This window comes from Strix uralensis, chromosome 14 (genome assembly GCF_047716275.1).
Source record: "Strix uralensis isolate ZFMK-TIS-50842 chromosome 14, bStrUra1, whole genome shotgun sequence".
Classification (NCBI taxonomy): domain Eukaryota; kingdom Metazoa; phylum Chordata; class Aves; order Strigiformes; family Strigidae; genus Strix; species Strix uralensis.
In genome coordinates this window covers 4221794-4240027 of record NC_133985.1, presented here as the reverse complement: position 1 = coordinate 4240027, position 18234 = coordinate 4221794, and the positions used below count along the sequence as shown (strand labels likewise).

General features: G+C 47.9%; 1 long non-coding RNA gene across 7 annotated transcripts in view; it reads left to right on the top strand.

Moving 5' to 3' along the window:
• The window catches only part of LOC141949626 (uncharacterized), a 33295-nt gene extending 22304 nt beyond the window's left edge, over positions 1 to 10991 (top strand). For 5 of the 7 annotated variants that reach the window (XR_012630819.1, XR_012630822.1, XR_012630820.1 and 2 more), the window contains 5 exons: positions 3000 to 3175; positions 4597 to 4725; positions 5732 to 5828; positions 7912 to 8142; positions 8780 to 10991. This is a non-coding gene — a long non-coding RNA (uncharacterized LOC141949626). The remainder of the gene's footprint in view (positions 1 to 2999; positions 3176 to 4596; positions 4726 to 5731; positions 5829 to 7911; positions 8143 to 8779) is intronic. The other 2 variants (XR_012630824.1, XR_012630823.1) reach the window with 2 other exon arrangements.
• Positions 10992 to 18234: the final 7243 nt, after the last annotated feature.

Sequence of the window (18234 nt, the reverse complement as noted above, 5' to 3'; positions counted from 1 at the left end):
CACCCATGTAGAGCTACACGCATGTAGCTAATCCTACAGGGACTAACAAAGCCCTGCCGTAGTGCTGTATCCTCTCCCTCTCTTTACTTGTGTTTGCTTTGGACTGTAAATTTCGGTGACCGTAGACAATTAACTGACAATTCAGAAAATTATCCAGGAAACGGATATATATTTATCCTGTGCTGTAAGGTTTTTCCATAGCACCCACTACAGGTCACAAGATGTGAGCAGAGAGAGTTCATAGCCCTTTGATTTGTCCGAGTAGGATGTTTTTTGTTTTTTTGTACCTTAAAGCCCAGTGTTTTTCTTTTCTCATAACTACAGTTACAGCATTTTCAATCTGAAGGGCTTTTCCTTAGTGAACCTTTCTCTTGTACTCGCACCACTGTATCTCTTCATTATTAGCAGATGGTGCATGAGTCCCAGTTCTTTCCTTCCGTCCTTTCTGCCAAGAGATCTCTGGTGCCTAGGCATATTTTGTGGATATTTAATCTTGCACTACTTTTCTTTCAGTGATTTTGATTAATTTTATCCATGTACATAAAATTATTTTGTGAGTGACACTTTCATTAAAAAAATCATGTTGAAAGTTAGGTTTACTAACCTGATTCCAGTGAAAACATTTCATGCTCCCTTTTTTTCAAATTTGAACTTCATTATTATTTTTCTGTAATCCACTTTTAATTGTAAGTACCCAGCATTCTGCTAGTTCACGTGGCACCAAATGACACAAGGTTGCTTTGGAGTGCTCCAGCGAGTGTCTTCTGGGGAATATTGAAATTCCATGGAAACAACATGAGAACCATTATCTGAAACAGCCTCTTCAGGCAAACCATATGGGGTGAAAATATTCTGCACTGCTTCGATAATCCAAGCACAGATATGTTCACTGGTAACTCTGCAGTAAGCATCAGTCATTTGCTTTGTCTGTGCAGTATTAATGAGCCATTTCAATAGACAGCAGGTTTCGACTATATTTGCTGCATATTCATGTTGCTTCCTCCAAGTTGCTTCAAAACTCTTTCCACTAGATTAACTAGAAAGTGTCAGTTATTCTGTCAAGTGCTGGGGTACTGAAGACATGGACCATCCAGTCCTTTCCAGTCTTGGCTGAACACTGGGGCTAGTGGTTGGAAGAGAGATGGTGTACTAGGCATGCTGCCTTTGCCGAGCCTTCTTCCAGCAGGGAGGCTTTGCTGCTGCTGCTTCCAGCACTGTTTGCTGGGACTACTTTTTTCTATGCACGTAAAACCTCCTTATTGCTTTCTGGTTCATCTGTCATACAGGGGTTGTGGTTTTTAGCAAGTAATGGAGCCTTAAGACACTTTTTGCAGCTGAGCACATGTTATTCTGGCAGAGGAGTGAGAATATGCAAAACCCAGAATAGGCAGCACAGAGGGAAGAGTTGTACATTTTGACTAGTCTGATTTGTGCTGTGCCCGTAAGCATCTCTATATGATGCTGTTGTGATGTGGTCACGGGAGCTGAAACACTCAGACATTGGTCTAGGTACCTACAGAGCCTCCCCATGCATGAATACAGCATTTTCCATGGGGCATAAAAATAAAAAAAAATTCATACACAAGTTTTGAAAACCATAGCGCACACAGAGGGGAGCACTGAAAGCCAAACAGAGGGCTCTGGTTAGTACTGAAAGCCGCATGGAAGGCTTCAGGGGGCACCAAGCTGGGTGGGAGTGTTGATCTGCTCGAGGGTTGGGAGGCTCTGCAGAGGGATCTGGACAGGCTGGAGCGATGGGCTGAGGCCAACTGGAGGAGTTTTAATAAGGCCAAATGCCAAGTGCTACACTTCGGCCACAACAACCCCCAGCAGCGGTACAGGCTTGGGGAGGAGTGGCTGGAGAGCTGCCAGTCAGAGAGGGACCTGGGGGGGTTGATTGACAGCCGGCTGAACATGAGCCAGCAGTGTGCCCAGGTGGCCAAGAAGGTCAATGGTATTCTGGCTTGCATCAGCAATAGCGTGGCCAGCAGGGACAGGGAAGGGATCTTACCCCTGTACTCGGCACTGGTGAGGCCGCACCTTGATGAGTGGGTTCAGTTTTGGGCCTCTCACTACAAAAAGGACATTGAATCACTTGAGCATGTCCAGAGAAGGGCAGTGGAGCTGGTGCAGGGTCTGGAGCACATGTTGTACGAGGAGCGGCTGAGGGAACTGGGGGGGTTTAGTCTGGAGAAGAGGAGGCTGAAGGGAGACCTCATCGCCCTCTACAGCTACCTGGAAGGAGGTTGCAGAGAGCTGGGGATGAGTCTCTTGAACCAAGTGACAAGTGACAGGACAAGAGGTAATGGCCTCAAGTTGCACCAGGGAAGGTTTAGACTGGATATTAGGAAACATTTCTTTACAGAACGGGTAGTCAGGCGTTGGAATGGGCTGCCCAGGGCGGTGGTGGAGTCCCCATCCCTGGAGGTGTTTAAGAGTAAGGTTGCCTCAGCGCTGAGGGATATGGTGTAGTTGGGAACTGTCAGTGTTAGGTCAATGGTTGGACTGGATGATCTTCAAGGTCTTTTCCAACCTAGATGATTCTGTGATTGATTCTGTGAAAAGTCACTTGAAATTTAAGTAATACTTAATAAATGACTCCCTTTTGTCTTTGTGAGCATTCAGAAACACGGTCCTTCCTTAATCTTAGTGCCTGGCTCTGATAGCTACATGGAGGTTAACCTGGTCAGCAGCTTAAAAAAGTTATAAATAGATTGGTAAGGTTACTTACAGGTCTTTCTGCAGAAAGGCACTCACACCACAAATCTTGAACTAACCACTTCCCAAGCGAGGGAACTCACACATTTAAACAGAACCACAAGGATAATTAAAAGAGACTGGAGGTTGCCAGCACCAAGCTAGATTGGCTGAGGTTCTGGTAGATGCTGGGGAGGGGGGGTGGGTGGAAAGAGGGTTTTTTAATTTCAGGTCTTTTTTTTTTTTTATTCTACATCTGTTCTACCAAAAAGGAGTAGAAAGTGAATATGTGATTTCTCTAGCATGCTGGAGCCAGTGGTGCCGTGGTTGAGGAGAAGCAAAGGATGGCAGCCGAGGGCTGGAGGAGGCAGCCACATCCTCGAGCCGAGTTTGTTCTGTGATTGTGCCAGGGCTGCTGGGGAAGGAGCCAGGCTGGCTGAGTGCTGCTGTGCCCCTGGAGCTGGTGGAGGAGCTACAGGTGAGGGTGTTTTGCCTTCTTTTTTGGGAACAATCTTCTGAAGGGAAAGAGCACAGACTAAAGAATAGCACAGATGTCTGTAAGTCTGTCCTGCACCCTTTTAAGTCCTTGTATTTCTTTTTATGTATTGTTAGAAGCAAGTTTTATTGTATTGCCTTTTCCTTTTCTGTAAAAAATGAACTGGTAACATTGCATGGTCTCACCTCTAAGGCCTTGCTGTCTGGCTGCTTTTCTCACATCAGTCGATGCCCTGCCCTGAGTTCCCACTGCCCCTCCGGAGCAGGTACAACATCAAGTGGCCATGCTGGTCCTTTTCTTTCTGTTTCTGGAAACTTCAATAATTTTAAGTATCTTTCCTTGGAGCTGGAGCAGCTTCTCTGTTCCCAGGGACTGGTGTCCCTCTGCCTTGCCACAGGCGCTTGCCCAGGGCTGCTGGGATGGAGGACAGCCGCAAGGGCTTTTTGCATCCTGTGCTGTGGTGTGAAGCACTCACCCTGACTCAGGCTCTTTGGCCCCCTCACCTTTTTCTCCAGGGTTTGTCTCCAGGTGCTGCAGAGGTGCCTGGTCTCTGCAGCATGCTTCAAATGTGCTGGTGAAGAGTGTGGGGGCTGTAGTGCCAGGGTTTCAGGGGGGCTTCAAAGAGATTGCTGGTGTGTACTCTTCCCAGCTGGACTCAGGAGATGGGGAGTTTCATTCCTCTGTGTGTGTGATCACTTGGTCTTCTGTTAGGGTCTGTGGGCATTTTTGGATTGCAGGGATATGTGGTAGAGAGGAGGGTGGATGAGACTGGGAGCACTTGCACCAGGAGCGTTAGTCTGTTCTCCAAAAACGGGCTGTTGGTCTGGTTCCCAAAATGGGAATGGAGCCACCAAGGGCAGCATTGCACTGGAGTGGGAGAGCTTCTGGTTGCTGGGGCTGAGCTCTGCAGCACCCGCGGCCTGTCCCCAACACTGGTGTGCGGAGACCCCGCAGAGAGTGGCTGGAAGTGGGGTGCCTGTGGGCACGAGGGTCCTGATAGCAAGGGGGGATCCCTGTGCAAAGGCTGAGATGTGCTGCTGCTGTTCGTCCCTGCATGAAAATCCCCCCGAGTGTGGCTTCTGGAGGAAGAGGAGAGATAAAGTGCATGCCTGTTCCTGCCCTGGTGCGGGGATGATTTGTGGTCCCTGCACATATCCCCTGTGGGTCTGTGGGGCAGGGTGATGTGCCATCAGATGGGGCACGGTTCATGCTATTCCCTGTCAGGGTATTTTGGGAAGCTGCTGGGATTTTGGGCTCTTTGTCAGCAGTGAGCCAGTTCCCAAACAGTGTTTGTTAGGTTGGAGTTTGCAGGGCAGCAGACTGACCTGGGACCTCAGGTGTTGGACCAGACCTGTGTTGCTCTGATTGTACCCTCATTTACTCACAAGGAGCTTTTCTTTCAGCAGAGGCATTGCTGTTTTGCTGCAATGAAGCATCAGAAGTCCCTGGAGAGGAGCACAGGAGTCCCCTGACAATATGGGGAGCAAGGGAGGATGTGGGCATGGGAGATGTCAGATAAGTGTTCCGAAGTGGTGAGTGACTAAAGCTAAACCCCAAGGAGGCTTTGGGGGCCTGTGTGCCCCATTCCTGGTGGGTTGGCTGTGCCCAGAAGGTCCAGGCAGGGGGCCCTGGAGAGGATCCCTTGCTGTTAGCCAGAGGCATGGTGATCCCAGGTGCTTTTGCAGGGCCCTCCATGTCTGAGGTGGTGGCGGTGGGGGGCTGTTTTCAGGGCTCTGCCATGAAAGCACAGAGTGTTGCACTGCAGAGGCAGGAGCATGGACTCTACCCATGGGAAAGGCTGATGTGGGTCAAACAATCAGGAGCACAGTTAAACCTGAGCTGAAGAGTTTGTTTCCCAGTCAGTGCTTGAGAGGAACAGCCGGAAGGCCTGGTGCCTCCCTCTCAGGGGTGCGAGGGCTGCAGCGGGGCGGGGATCAGCTGCTGAGCTGAGCCTGTTTGGAGCAGGTTTGGCTTCTGGACTGTGATCATATTCGTGGGGCTGGGGTTGCATGTCGGCTGGCTGGAACTAAAGGTAGCAGCTGGCTTGGCCTTCCCTTGTCAGATGCTCTTAGTTGTAGAGCTTTTTCTGATCATTCTAGTTCCCATGTCTGGCAAGGGTTTTATAAATGGCAAAGACTGCCACTGTGGGTCAGCCCTTTGGGAAGTCTTTCTCATCCATCTACCCCAGGAGCAGGTTGGCAAACCATCTTCCTTTCCTAAATGTGCTGGCAAGAACAGGCATCTCTCTGCTTGAACTACAACCCGCTCAAGGTGGCAGTTGTGTTCCTGTGGCTGCCTTGTGCTCTCGGATGAGCCTTGGCAGAGATTTTGCCTTGCCCAGCTGTGGCTGAAGCTCTAGCTCCTGCTGTGTGTGAAGTGAAGCCCTGGGCATTGGCTGGGCTGCTGGAGCAAGGGGGCACAAATTCAGTGTGCGCATCTGCGCATCTGCCCCTGCTTGGGTGAAAACAGGGGCTTGAGTCCTATTTGCAAAGTGTCTGGAGTTTCTCTTCCTGCTATTTCTCTGTTTTATTTTCCTAGGTGCTCATTGCTAAGAATAACTGCTGTTTCACCTCTTGCCTGCCCTCCACCAGCTGCTTGGGGCCACCATTTTAGACTTCAGCTTGAGCTGCAAAGAGTAAGTGACCTTGTTTTCCAGCGATGGTGTTTGAAGGAGCAGGAACTGGATTTTGCCTTCAGTTACCCCTTAAGGAGCTGCTACGGGAGGAAAGGGCCTGTGTTTGCCAGCTCTCCGCAGCCCTCGCTGGGGAGCCACGCCGCAGGAAGTGCTGAGCAGGAATCAAACATTATAGCAACATGCTGCGTTGGTTTTGCTCTTGGAAATAAAAAGTAGAGCAAGCTACAACTGAGACAAGGTGACTTTCAGTTTATTCAACGCATTGTTTACTTAATGCCTGGTAACAGATCTCTGGAGCAGACCTTGCCCTGCTCCTCATCCTCAGCTTGTCCCACAGCTCCTACATCAGAAAGAACTTGTTGCTGTGCTGGTGGAGCTAAAAGGGGGCAGCCAACAGCTGTCTTGCTGAGGCAGCTCTTATTTCCTTGCAGTGGGTAAGTGCCAGAAGGGGCTTTTTCTCTGCTTTCACAGATGCTCCCTTCAGCCTAGCTTGCTCTTTACTCTATTTCAGCAAGGGCCCAGCAAACACAGCTCCAGCTGCTGAAGTCCTTGTTCCAATGTGCTTCATAAACGTTGCCATTAAACAGAGGGTAGAAAGTGTTTATTCAGGGGAAGGATAGTAGGACACCTGGAAAGACAAGGGCACCCCAACTTAATTGGAAGTTGAACAGTGTTCACTGCGGAGACTGAGCTGAGCGAGGGCAGAAAACCTGAGTGGCTTTTTTGTGCCAACACTATTCATACAGGCTGGGGAGCAAAGTCTGGCAGCATTGGCAGCTCCGGTTGGGCCTAGCCCACCTCTGCACTTAAGTTTCATCTTGTTACTCTTTAAGAGAAGTCTCTAAAAAATACTTCATTTGTAAGGAAGCCTTTCAGAGAAGTCTCTAAAAAGATTTCCTTTACAGGGTAATGAGATGAGGTGTAACTGCAGAGGTGGGTGGGGGCCAGGCCCCCACAGAGAAGTTGCCAGAATGCGGCAAGGCCCATCCAGAGTGGCTGAGGCAGGGTGTGACAGTGGCTACAAGACCTCACTCTGCAGCCCAAATGAGTTGTGTGAGGATAAAAATGCCACTCAGGTTTTCTGTTCTCCACACAACCCAGTCTCTGCAGTGATTGCAGTTCTTAAGAGCCCTGGGTGCTGGAGCAGAGTATGTGAACAGACCAAACCTATTTCCCGAAATGGAATCCCTGTGCAATTTTTGGAGATGTTTGCAGCTGGTACAGAAACTGGCTAATTGCAGCATGACTCACGGGCAGGACATTGCTCTGCTTGGGGAGCTGATACCAGGGCAGAACCACCCAGGCTTTGTCCTTCTGGGATGCTGCTACCAGCTAATGCAGCTGAGGTCAAAACATGTCTCTTCTTCCTACCCAATACATCTCTTCAGGCTGAATCACCACTTTGCTCTTGAGAAGAGCTCAAATATAAAACTGTACTTGTGTCTCCTACTACCTAAATCTCCCAAAGAGGCAGCTGCTGCTTTACCTACCTCCTCAGGGACAGGCAGCCAGTGCCTGCTGGAAATACCAGGCAGGATCACAGAAGCTTCTTCCTCAGACAGGGACACTGGAGAGGCTCATCCTGTCTCTGGGAAGAAGGTGGGGCTGTGTGCATGTCCGGGCTGCCTGGATGAATTTCTGCTCTCACTTTCCCAGTGCAGGATGTGCTACAAAGAAAACAAAACGGCTTCATTGCCCCCATCTTTTCCTTGGGCACCCAGCCCTTGGCCAGAGTGCTCTCGGGACTGAATCAAGGAGTGTGTCTCCCCGGCCCATTGCCCAGGCTTTGCTGGGAAAATGAGATTTGAGAGGCACCAGCTCCTCCCAGCAACCTTTCCCTGCTACTAACTGCAGGGAAACCAAAACACTACAACTAACCTGGATTTGGCTGCTAAAAAACAGTGAAAAGCTGTGATGGAGATTTGGGAGAGCCTTCCCCTCTCCCTTTGCTTACGCACACAAACAGGGGCTGCCTTGGGCACCGATCCTGCAAGGAACCTGCCCTGGCTGGGGAAGGCAGCCCCAGAAAACAGCACAAGGGAGTTTTATTTGTTCTTTGCTTACCATTTTCTCTGACCTCCAGTGCTGGGCTCTGCAATGAAGACAGGATCTGTACCAGTCAGGATGTAGGCTCCAGGGGGTCACGTCAGAGAGGACCACGTCCACAGGAGATGCCTGGAGCCAGTGGCCACACAGCACTGACATCTGAGATGATTTTTAACATGACTTTAAACTGAGCGATTCACTCTGACGCCACCTTCCCTCGCTGCAGAGCAAAACCCTTCACACCAGCCTCCTGGGTGCTGTTCCTGGGGTGAGTCCTGGTTCCCCTCCCCTGGAGCAGGTCCAGCTCTCATCCTGCCCTTCTGCTTCAGGCCAACTCATTGGCAAATGGCTTAAAAAGATGTGTCCCTGCGTCCTGTCCCCATGCAGATGGCTGTCAGACCGTGGGTCCTGCCCTTCCTTCACTGGTAGTCTGATAGTCCTGAGGGCCCACAGAGCACATGGAGGACTCCTGAGGGCACCAGAGCACAGGGATTTCCGGGGGTGGAGGGCACCAAAAAGCAGATTGAAAGCTCTGGAGCACCCCAGAAGGCACACCGAGGCCCTTGAGGGAAAAGAAACAGAGGGGCTCCAGGGGTACCCAAAACCACCCCAAGGGGCACTGTTGGAGCAGAAGGACAACAGAGGAGTGCTGGTTTCCCTCCCTCCTCTCCAGCTAGCTAGGGAACCACAAAAGCAAGCCAAGAGGCTGAGAACACTGTAGGGGAGACAGAGGGATTCAGAGCACTGTAAAGCAGATGGAGGGATTTGAGGGGCCATTGTGGCAACAAAAACCGTACGCAGGGATGGGGAAGCACCATAAAAGGACAGAAGCTTCTGGGAACACCAGAGGGACACCAAAACGAAATTAGTTGCATATGTAAGAGACCTGGCTCTTTTTTTTTCAGCAGAAGGAGTCCTATATTTGTCCTTTCGCTTCCGTGCACTGGCATCCAGGTTTCAGATGAATTTCACGGTGCGTAAGCATCCCAGGAGAATTTCCTTCTTGTTCGCGCTACGGAAGAGAAACGCTCCCGTTTCCACTCGGATCTTACAATGGCTGTCAGTGACAAAACATTCCCAAATCCTCTCATTTATCAAATGGCCAATCCTGTTAACAGCTTAAGAAACATAATTACCTGCAATCTCTTCTGCTATTCATTTTATGCCTACACTTCCCTCTCTCTGGCAGCTTACCAGCAGGCAAGGCAAGAGCTGGAGCATGGCTGCAGCCACAGAGTGCTTCAGCAATGCAATTTTCTCTAATCACCTGCACAGTGATCACAGGAGTTTTGCCTCCCTGTTTGTGGCAGCAAGAAGCCGCTGAGTGAGGAAGACACACGGCCAAAAGCAGTGGCTGACAGGCCATCAGTTGTGTGTAGGTTTCCAAGCATTGCTACATTTTAAGTGCTGTTCCATCCGTATGGTGGGAACGTCATTGATTAGGATATGCTTTTAGGGCATGAGAAATCGCAGCCAGATTTACTTGCCTGGGAGATACGTGTGGACAGGTGGGCTCAGAGAAGCAGCAAGAGAGGCTGGTGCAGGCTTGGGTGCTGGAAATGGCTGCACGAGCTTCATCAGTGAGAAACGTCAATGATCTGGTGAACTAATGGGAAATCAGGATCAGCTGGAGACAGTGTGAGCTCCCAATTATTTTATTGCTGAAAGAGGCTGATTTTATCTTATTTTACAGTGCATCTGCACCTTGAGAGAGACAATGGCTCATTTGGATCAAATCTCAGGGTTTAGAAGAGCAATGTTTGCAGGCTGGAGATCTGCTGGCTTTCTAAATATTGGTTACGTGCAGGACAGCTTGATCTGAAGGAAGCCCCTAGGACCACCATAGCTTCCCCTAGATCTGGGGACTAGACAATTCCCAGGTCTGTCCTACCCCTGCCAGCTGCTGAGAAAGCTGCCTTTTGTGCCTTAAAATCCTGTGCTAGCCTGGCATTATCATTGTGCATTTAACTGGCCAAGACACGCTTCTGTCTACACTCTCTGTTTAGACCTGCCTTCAGTTCAGAAGGAATTTTCTTATGCCTACTCTACTCTTTTCAACCATATCAGCTATTTTGGATCCTTAGTATTTTGGATAAATGATATACATTTCTTCTGACACTTTCATATGTTATTTTTAAGCAGTTTTTTATGCTGCTTGCCAACATTTTATCCTTACAGTTCTTTGAATTTTGTATTAAAAAACCCTATGAACAAACTGTATACAAATCAGAAGGTCTTTTTTTTAAAGTCAGGCATCATCTTAAGGGATTTGGGGCTTTTTGATCCTGCTAAGATACTGAATTCAAGTATATTTTGGTCACTATTATAGAATAACTCTTTGTTACTACCAATTTGAATGTCGAACGCCTGATTTGGCCAGAACTGCCTAAAGAACTGCTTTTCCCATGGAAAATAGTTTAATTCACTTCAGTATGGCCCTGGCACCACCCAGACCCAGGCACCAAAGAGCTTGGGTGGCTCTGGGCTACCTGCCTGGAGTTGTGCGCTGCTTGGGAACAGCAAGGAGTCAGATAAGAAACTGTTCAAGTCTTGAAGAGGGACTGAAGCAAGCTGGCTTCTTGTGTTTAACAAGATATAATATATACATAGGCAAATTAAGAACTGAAAAAACTGTACCTAAAGAAAGTGAAAACTGCCCCAATAAAAAAAAAAAAAAGTAGGACAGCTGTGCTTTTTATACAAGAACTTGCTATTTCTTTTATGACATTTATTTCAAATCATGCAAACCCTTCAGAGCAGCAACAATGCCCAGTGGAGTTCTTCAACCTAAATGTCTCATCATCAGTGTAAGAAACAAAGATAATGTAATTTGAATGCTGGATGCAACAACGTAGGCTGCTCTCGAGGCTGATTCTCCCTGCTCCAAATGGGAATGATGGCTCCAAACAGACTCACCAGAACAGACTGAAAAGCAGACGTCTCATTTGTGAGGAAATGGCCAATAGCTAAGCTTTTTTCCCCCCCATTTGTTTCTTCCTGGAAAGAAAAAAACATAACAGTTGCATAAAGATGCTGCTATTTCAAAGCAAATTTTAAAACATTTCTGATTTGCAAATGGCATTTCAGCATTTTCATGAGAATAAAATGCTACTATGATGCTGTGTTTAAATATTTCATTCCAGCTCCCTGAACAAACTTAAAATCTTATTATAAGTCGTTTTGACACAAAAGTGTGCTTCTCTGCAGTGCCCGTAGCTTAGACATCTCCAGCTTCAAGCGCAGCTGCAGGAGCCCTCCCTGCTCATGGCTGATCAAAGGCAAACCACGCTGCCACCCGCGAGCCGCTGCTCATCCCCGGCACCCAGCCCAGGAGAAAAAACAGATCCTGAACGTCCTGAGTGCTTCTTCCCTAAGGGCGATGCTGTCTATGAAAAAGACACGTTGCTGTCGTAACCCTACTGTGAAAAGGTTGAGCAAGTTTAGCAAACAAAAATACTTTGCCTTGGTTCAAATTGTGCTGAAACAAAACATCAGCCAGCGCTGGCTGCTCAATTAAACAGTTTGTTGTGCAGCCTTTGGAGAGGAAAATGCTGAAAAAAGGGTTTCAGGGAGCATACATATTGTGTGGAGAAAACGTTTCGTGAGAAATATTCCAAACCTCCCTGCAATTCCCATGCACTGCCATTCCCTGGCATTCAACATGTGTGTTGCCCTCAAATCAGGGGGACAGCTTATGGCTGCTGTGACAACTCTCGGGATGTACGTGGGGCTGCAGGGGAGATACGTTTGTTATTCCACATGTGGTCCTGATGTGGGAACGAGGAGCCGTTGTTCCCCTCCTAGAGGCTTGAGCACATCTTTTTTGGGAGATGCTGGCTCTCTTCTTTCTCAGTATGGGCATTTAACCCCCAAATACCCATTTCCACCCTGCTGATGGGAGGGGTGCTGCTTTACCTGTCAGCACTGGCGCTTCACCGTGGAAACTAGTCAATCACGTCCCGCTGTTGCACCTGAAATGGCGATGTTGGCCATGCACCGGGACTGCAGCTTCTCGTGTTTGTTCCCCTGCTCCTCGTGGTTACATGCCACGCTAGTTTTGCTGGGGCTGAGATCTCCAATGCCACTGTGGTGGCAGCTCTCCCAGGGTCTCTGGGGACCTGTTTTGGGACTCCGAGCATCCTGACTCCATTGCCCAACCGTGGGAGCCCCTGCCAGTGCTCAATGAGACACTTGGACGTTTCTTCTGGTGTCTCTGCCCTTGATGATGCCCTGGTCCATGGGGTGGGTGTAGGGTGCAGGCTGCAGAAGCCAAAGGAAGGCTGTGGGTGTCCCAGAGCAGCACGATAGGACGTGTTACAGGACAGGTTACAGAAGAGGACAGGGTTACTTGCTGTCTCACCACACAGTTCCACCCAGCCACCAAAGAGCCCTACAGAGGCTGTATAAGCACTGGCTGTTTTGCATCTCCACCGTTTTTGCTGAGTAGCTTTGACGGCTCTTGATGCGTGTGAGTGAGGCCCCATCCAGCACACAGGGAGAGTACAAGCAAGTGGAAATCAGGACTTGTGTTTGCCACTGATAAATGTATTAGTCTTTATAGAGGAATTTAAACTACAACCCTTTTTCAGGCACCTCAGCACTCCGTTATTTTGCAGGCCTTGTAAGGGAATGTGATTTTGCCTTTTAACTGGAGTGTATCTTATGCTAAGCAGTGAGATTAAGCGTAGGGATCCAAAAGAAGTTGCTGAATGGCAGAATTGCCTTTATAAATAACATTAATAATTTATCCGATCCAGGGGTTTTTTGGGTAAATGAAATACCTGTCTCAGTATAAAGCCCACTGAATAGGAACACATCTCTGCTTTTACGAGGCTTGGATTAAAAAAGGGAAATGCTAAGGGGCTTATCTTCGCTTCAATTTGCAGCCCTTCCGGCTAATGGCAAACTCATTTAAGAAGCTCCTGTGTTTGTGCCAGCTCTGCCTTTATTCTCGGTGCCGGAGCTTGGCTGCATTTCTCGCCACAGTGCTGGAGAGAGCAGAGAGGAAGCAGTTTGTTTTCTTGACCTCAGATTACCAGACAAAAGCTAGCAAGAATAATTTTCCTTGGAGTCCTCGCTATTACGGGTTGCTTAAAGCGTCTGCACGGCGGCTGCAGAGAAGCTGGCAGTCCAGGGACCCCACGTGTGAAAGAGGACAGGGCTGGTGGCTGAGCGGGGATGAGTTGAAAAAGCATCTGTCATCTTTCTTCTGGGACGCCTGCATCCTCCTGCACGGACAGTCGTGAAATGGCAAAATTCATCCTCCGCAAAGCCCACGAGCTGTCACTTCTCAGTTCTTCTTTTATGCCGTAAAAATCAATTGCTTCAAAGTTCACTGAAGGTGAAGGCAACATTTGCTTTCCATTCAGAGCTAAGCAGGCCATCTTCGAGAGCAAACGCTCTCTAAAGGGAGAATAGCAAAAATCAGCAGAAAAATTCTCTGAATAATTTGGACTAGGAAAGGAAAAAGCAATTTGCTCCCAGTTATTCCACAGACAAAAGTATGAATAAAAAAAAATCATGAGCTATTTACCCTGCCTGGACTGTTTGCATGAGTTTTACACTATTCCAGTTTTGCTTCACCAACCCCCAAAGACCTTATCATGGGATCTTCAAGGCACTTAAAGAAAGCATGCTTTTTTTTTTTTTTTTTTTTGCATTCCAGATCAGTAGGAACCAAAAGCAGAGAAAACAAAAGGGGTCCTTAATCTGAATCATGCTGATGCTTGTGTGTGCATTGACCTGGATCAGAGACCCAGACTCTGGCCGGCCAACTCGACCGGCACAAAAATTTTATCCAAAATAGTATTACAAGCTCGGGTGCTTTGCATTCAGATAGTGAGGCTGTGGCAAAGGCATGGTGGATATTTACAATCTGCTTTAGAAAAACCTGATACATGTCGTTAGCTATTCCGTTGTACAGGCAGTTTATGTTACCCACATCTGCTGCTTTAGGTGGCCTGGCCAGACAGCTGGCACTGCTCAAAATGCCAAAGACCATGCTGCTGCAATGAGGAGAGGAAAAAGAAAAGAGGATGAAGACCTCGTGAGCTTTATCAAAAACCACCAAAAAGTCAGGAGATTTGGGGATTATGCCGTGTAATTACATTACCTCAAGAAAAAAGTTTATGGAAAATTTCCTGTTTTGTGTTGCCAGTGCTTTTCAGCCATTAGTAACACATAACTTCTCATTGTCTTTCCCCGAGGCACAGATGGGCTAATTTTCAGCTACCTGATAATTACACATTGTTTGAAACTGTATCCAAAGCTTCTGTTCCTGCATTCCTCCAGCAGCCGTTCTAACAGCTCGCAGTCCCTTGACTGGGGTTTGCAAGGGTCCCCATCCATCAATCCGTCCGTCCACCCGTCTGGAGGGCTGGGAGCGGAGCAGCAAAGCCTCCATGCTCACACACAGGCTTCACAGCTGCCTTGTACGGATTTGCACCATTTCCAAACGGGGTGGAGTGACTGAAGCCCCACCAAAAGCATCTCAGCTTGATGCCAGGATCTGAAGTTAATATGGGATAATGCTGCATCAAAATATTTCTACTTAAATACGCATGGGGATGCTGATGTCATGGGGAAATTAAGGATAAACCAACACGAGATGCTAGAAATCAACATAACAAAGGTTTAGTCTCATTTTTCCTTGGGCAAGGAGCTGTCCTTGGGCAAAGCTGTGGATTGCCAAATTGGAGAAAGGCAGCCCGTCATCTGTATGGGGTGGAAGGTTGACAGCCCCTCCACTAGAGCTGTAGTGGAGGTTGGAGAAATCTCTTTCTCCCTTGATCACTCCTCTTCGGGAGTAGTTACTCTGCCACTTGAGCTGATTGTTTTCAGACGGTGTTCTCTCAGCTTGTTTGAGGCTGTCCAGTGGGAAAACGCAAAAAGCCTCACTCATGTGTTTTCTGCTTCCCCATCATCAAGTGTGCCCGTTGCCTTATCAAAGAAGGAAATTAAATTGGGTTGACATGGCTGGTTCTTGACAAACCCATGTTCTTTGATTTTTATTCATCATTTTACATCTTACAAGTTACTCATTTAAGACTTTCTTCCAGCCTCTTTCAGGGAATTGAGATTAAGATGATTATTCAATTTTTTTAAATTTTTTTTTTAAAGTATCCTCTTTAAAGAGGTGCTTCTCTCATCTCCAGGGACATCTATGCCTTCATAATTTTTGAAGATAACCACCAAGGGTTCAATGTTCTTGGGTGCATTTCATCAGATCCTCTCATTTTGAATACCTTTGACATATCCAAATGGCTTTAAACTTCTTTCCTTATGCTCGCCTTCTCTACAGTTCCCTTCAAAGCCTGTTTCATTAAGTTTCACTCACAATTAACCTTTTTACAAGGACTGAAACAGGGGAGACGGGGCAAATTCCTGCTTTGAACGCTCAGTCTGTTCTCTTTCCCTGGACACGTACACCCCTACACATCTTGCTGTTCCCATTTTACATCTAATTTATTTGCAGACTCTTGCTGGTTGCCTCCAAAACCTTGTGCGTGCAGACTTGGCCGCTCTCACGCTGTGAACCTATATTATTCCTCTATTCTCCCCCCAGGCACGTGCCCATTTCTACTTTCCATACAATTTCTTTCCAGCTTCCAGACCTTGCTGCCGCCGTAACGCCATCTAATTATGCTTCTTATCTGCTTTCACAGGGGAGCAGTTTGCTGTTGTGCACCATCTTTGGTCCCTTCTGGGGACTGCCAGTTCTCATATGTTTCCTTCCCATGTATTTCCATCCAAGAGAACTTCTCCACTGCTTCCCTGATCTCTGTCAGATTCTCATTATTTTGTTATTTCTATTATTCTGTCTTACTGTGCTGGTGGGAAGAGGCACTCAGGTATATACATAGCTTCTCCTGTTCCCAAATCTTTTGGGATATAAGTTAAGCACTAGCCTGATAAGGCTGCAGAACTGAAGTGAAGGATCACTGAAAGCTCCTAAAATCCTCCTGGCAATGGTCCCAGGTAGGACTGGTTGGGCATCACTGCGGAGAGGCTTGGGGAAAAAGATCCAGAATTGGCCAATTGTTTTATGTTGGATGGTATGTGGGCAGCGGGGCTCTGCCAAGACCCCCCAGACCCTGGCGTCCCCTGCAGTCATTTCTGATGTTCTCCACACACATGGGGGTGGGATGAAAAAACAGCTCTACTCATGCCTTGTCTCTTCAGGTGACATTTTTATCCCCAGCTCAAGAGGACCAAAGTGTTACCCACCTCCGTAGCCCTGTTTCTGGGTGCGTTTGGCTGCAGCCTCTGTGCAGCGGCACCACTCACACACCTGACATTTACTGTGCTGGCCTGAATATTTTCTCATTTCTCCTGTGGCCACTTGGAGTCAAGTGCCACTGGAAAGGCGGCTCCTGCAGGGAGGAATTTCAGGTGCCCTTGGGGGCGTTTCACGTTCAAATCCTAGACGTTTCTGAGTGCAATTTTGTTTCGGGTTTTACAAATGCTCTTCCGCTCGCTTGCTTGCCTCGAGTAATGAAGCAGCAAGATAAAAGACAGGGCCACAGAAGGTTGTTAAAAAATTACTTGCAAATTAATGTGAGGACAAGGTGTATGAGTTAATATCGTATAAAGACCCTTGAAATCGGCATACATGCGTGCACCCTCTGAGCACTGACATTCGCAGGCAGAACTACACTGGTAAACCGAGCCCAAGGGGCTTGATTAACAGGAAATTTTCAGAATGCCAATTAGAGCAAAGTTTACTGAACAAATTGTTTGCACTTGTACCCTAGAACCATCATGAATTTTAATTCAGCATGGATTTATGTGGCTGAAACAATAATTAAAGATACATGAACGCCTCACGTTCGGGAGACTCCCCCATGGCTACGCTGTAGTTTTGGGTGGGGAAGGGGGTGAAGAGCCCGTTTGGGCAGGGTCTGCTCTCTCTTGGGGAGACATGGGGTGCAGGAGGCTTTTCCCCACGGAGATAAAGCAGCTTCCCAAGTACTGAGCTCACTGACTTGTGCAGCATTTAGTCTTTGATTTATTTTTTTCTCTTTTTTTTTTTTTTTTCTTCATTTATGTAATCTGACAAAGAATGATCCATGGGGTGTTTTCTCAATAAATTCTGGCTTGTCTTTTCCTGCCTTCCACTTCTGGTGGCTGTGAGATGGCTGGAGCCTTGCCTTGTCCTCTCCCTGCAGCCCGGGAGGGGACATGGGGATCCCCTCTCTCCTTATCCCTGATTCTGCTTGGCCAGTCCAGGTTTGGACATGGGGGAAAGGCCTTACAGGCCACCATAATGCAGGGAGCAGCTTTGCTGGAGGAGAAAGCGGTGCTACCACGTGGTATCAGTGAAAAGTCACAATTGAGCAGCACGATGTATATGTATGCCTTCATTTGAATTCTTCTCGCCCTCTCCTCGTGCTGGTAAATAAGTTACACATATTTTTAGAAGAAGTTATTTTCTGTCACTGCACTTTTAAATGTCAAGCTCCTGGAGAGGAGTCTTCAAGATAGTTTAAGGTCAGTCAGGCTTCAAGGAAGAAATATGCAGGTGGGGAAGAAAAGCGTCTGTTGGGCAGTGGTCCAGCCTAAACCCAGGCTGTAGTCTAAATGATGGGCAAGCATGAGTATCCTGCGCAGAGGCAGCACCCAGGGGCGTTGCTCTCCCCATACTTCAGCAATTGCCCTCAGTTATGGAATAACTAAAGACTTTGACAAAGAAAACAGTGGCTGAAAATTATCTGGCCCGTTAGTTCAGGAGTACTGATGAATAATGCATACATCCAAAGGTCGGTTTACAAATGATTAATTAACCTTAAGAGAGGTTATCCTCATTGGCAACATCCATCGTCCTAAACAGCTTAATCGTGTCTGCACGGAATGGTGTATTTGAAACAGTTATTTGGGAAAAGTATTGAGGAATCATGGAGCAAGCACCGGACACCTGCACTGCTCACCGCAGAGACGGGCAAACACCAGGCACAGGGGACTGCAACCAGGTCTCCAGGCTTTGCTGTGCCACGTGTGGTGTAAGACAGGCTCGAGCATTGCTTACTGAAGCCTGGCACCTGCTCACGTGCGTGCTAGGGTATGGCTGGGAAGGTGCAGAGATTGCACCTTTGCTATTGTAAATAGTTCAGGCATTTGTTTTCCTGCTTTGATGTAAGAGAGCTGCTCCCGGTGCCTCCTGCTGCGACTAATGGCTGCTGCGCTCAGTGGGGATATTGCCTGGGCAAACAGGCCTTTAGGCCAAGGGCTTTTTGCATTTGTTATCAGTGATTTGTCATGTGTGTCTATTAATAAAGTGCTTCTAAAAAGCCCTTCCACTGTCTAGAGTAATTTCTGGCTAGTACCTGGATGCCTCCAGCGAGCAGCGTCTTTGCTAGAGCTT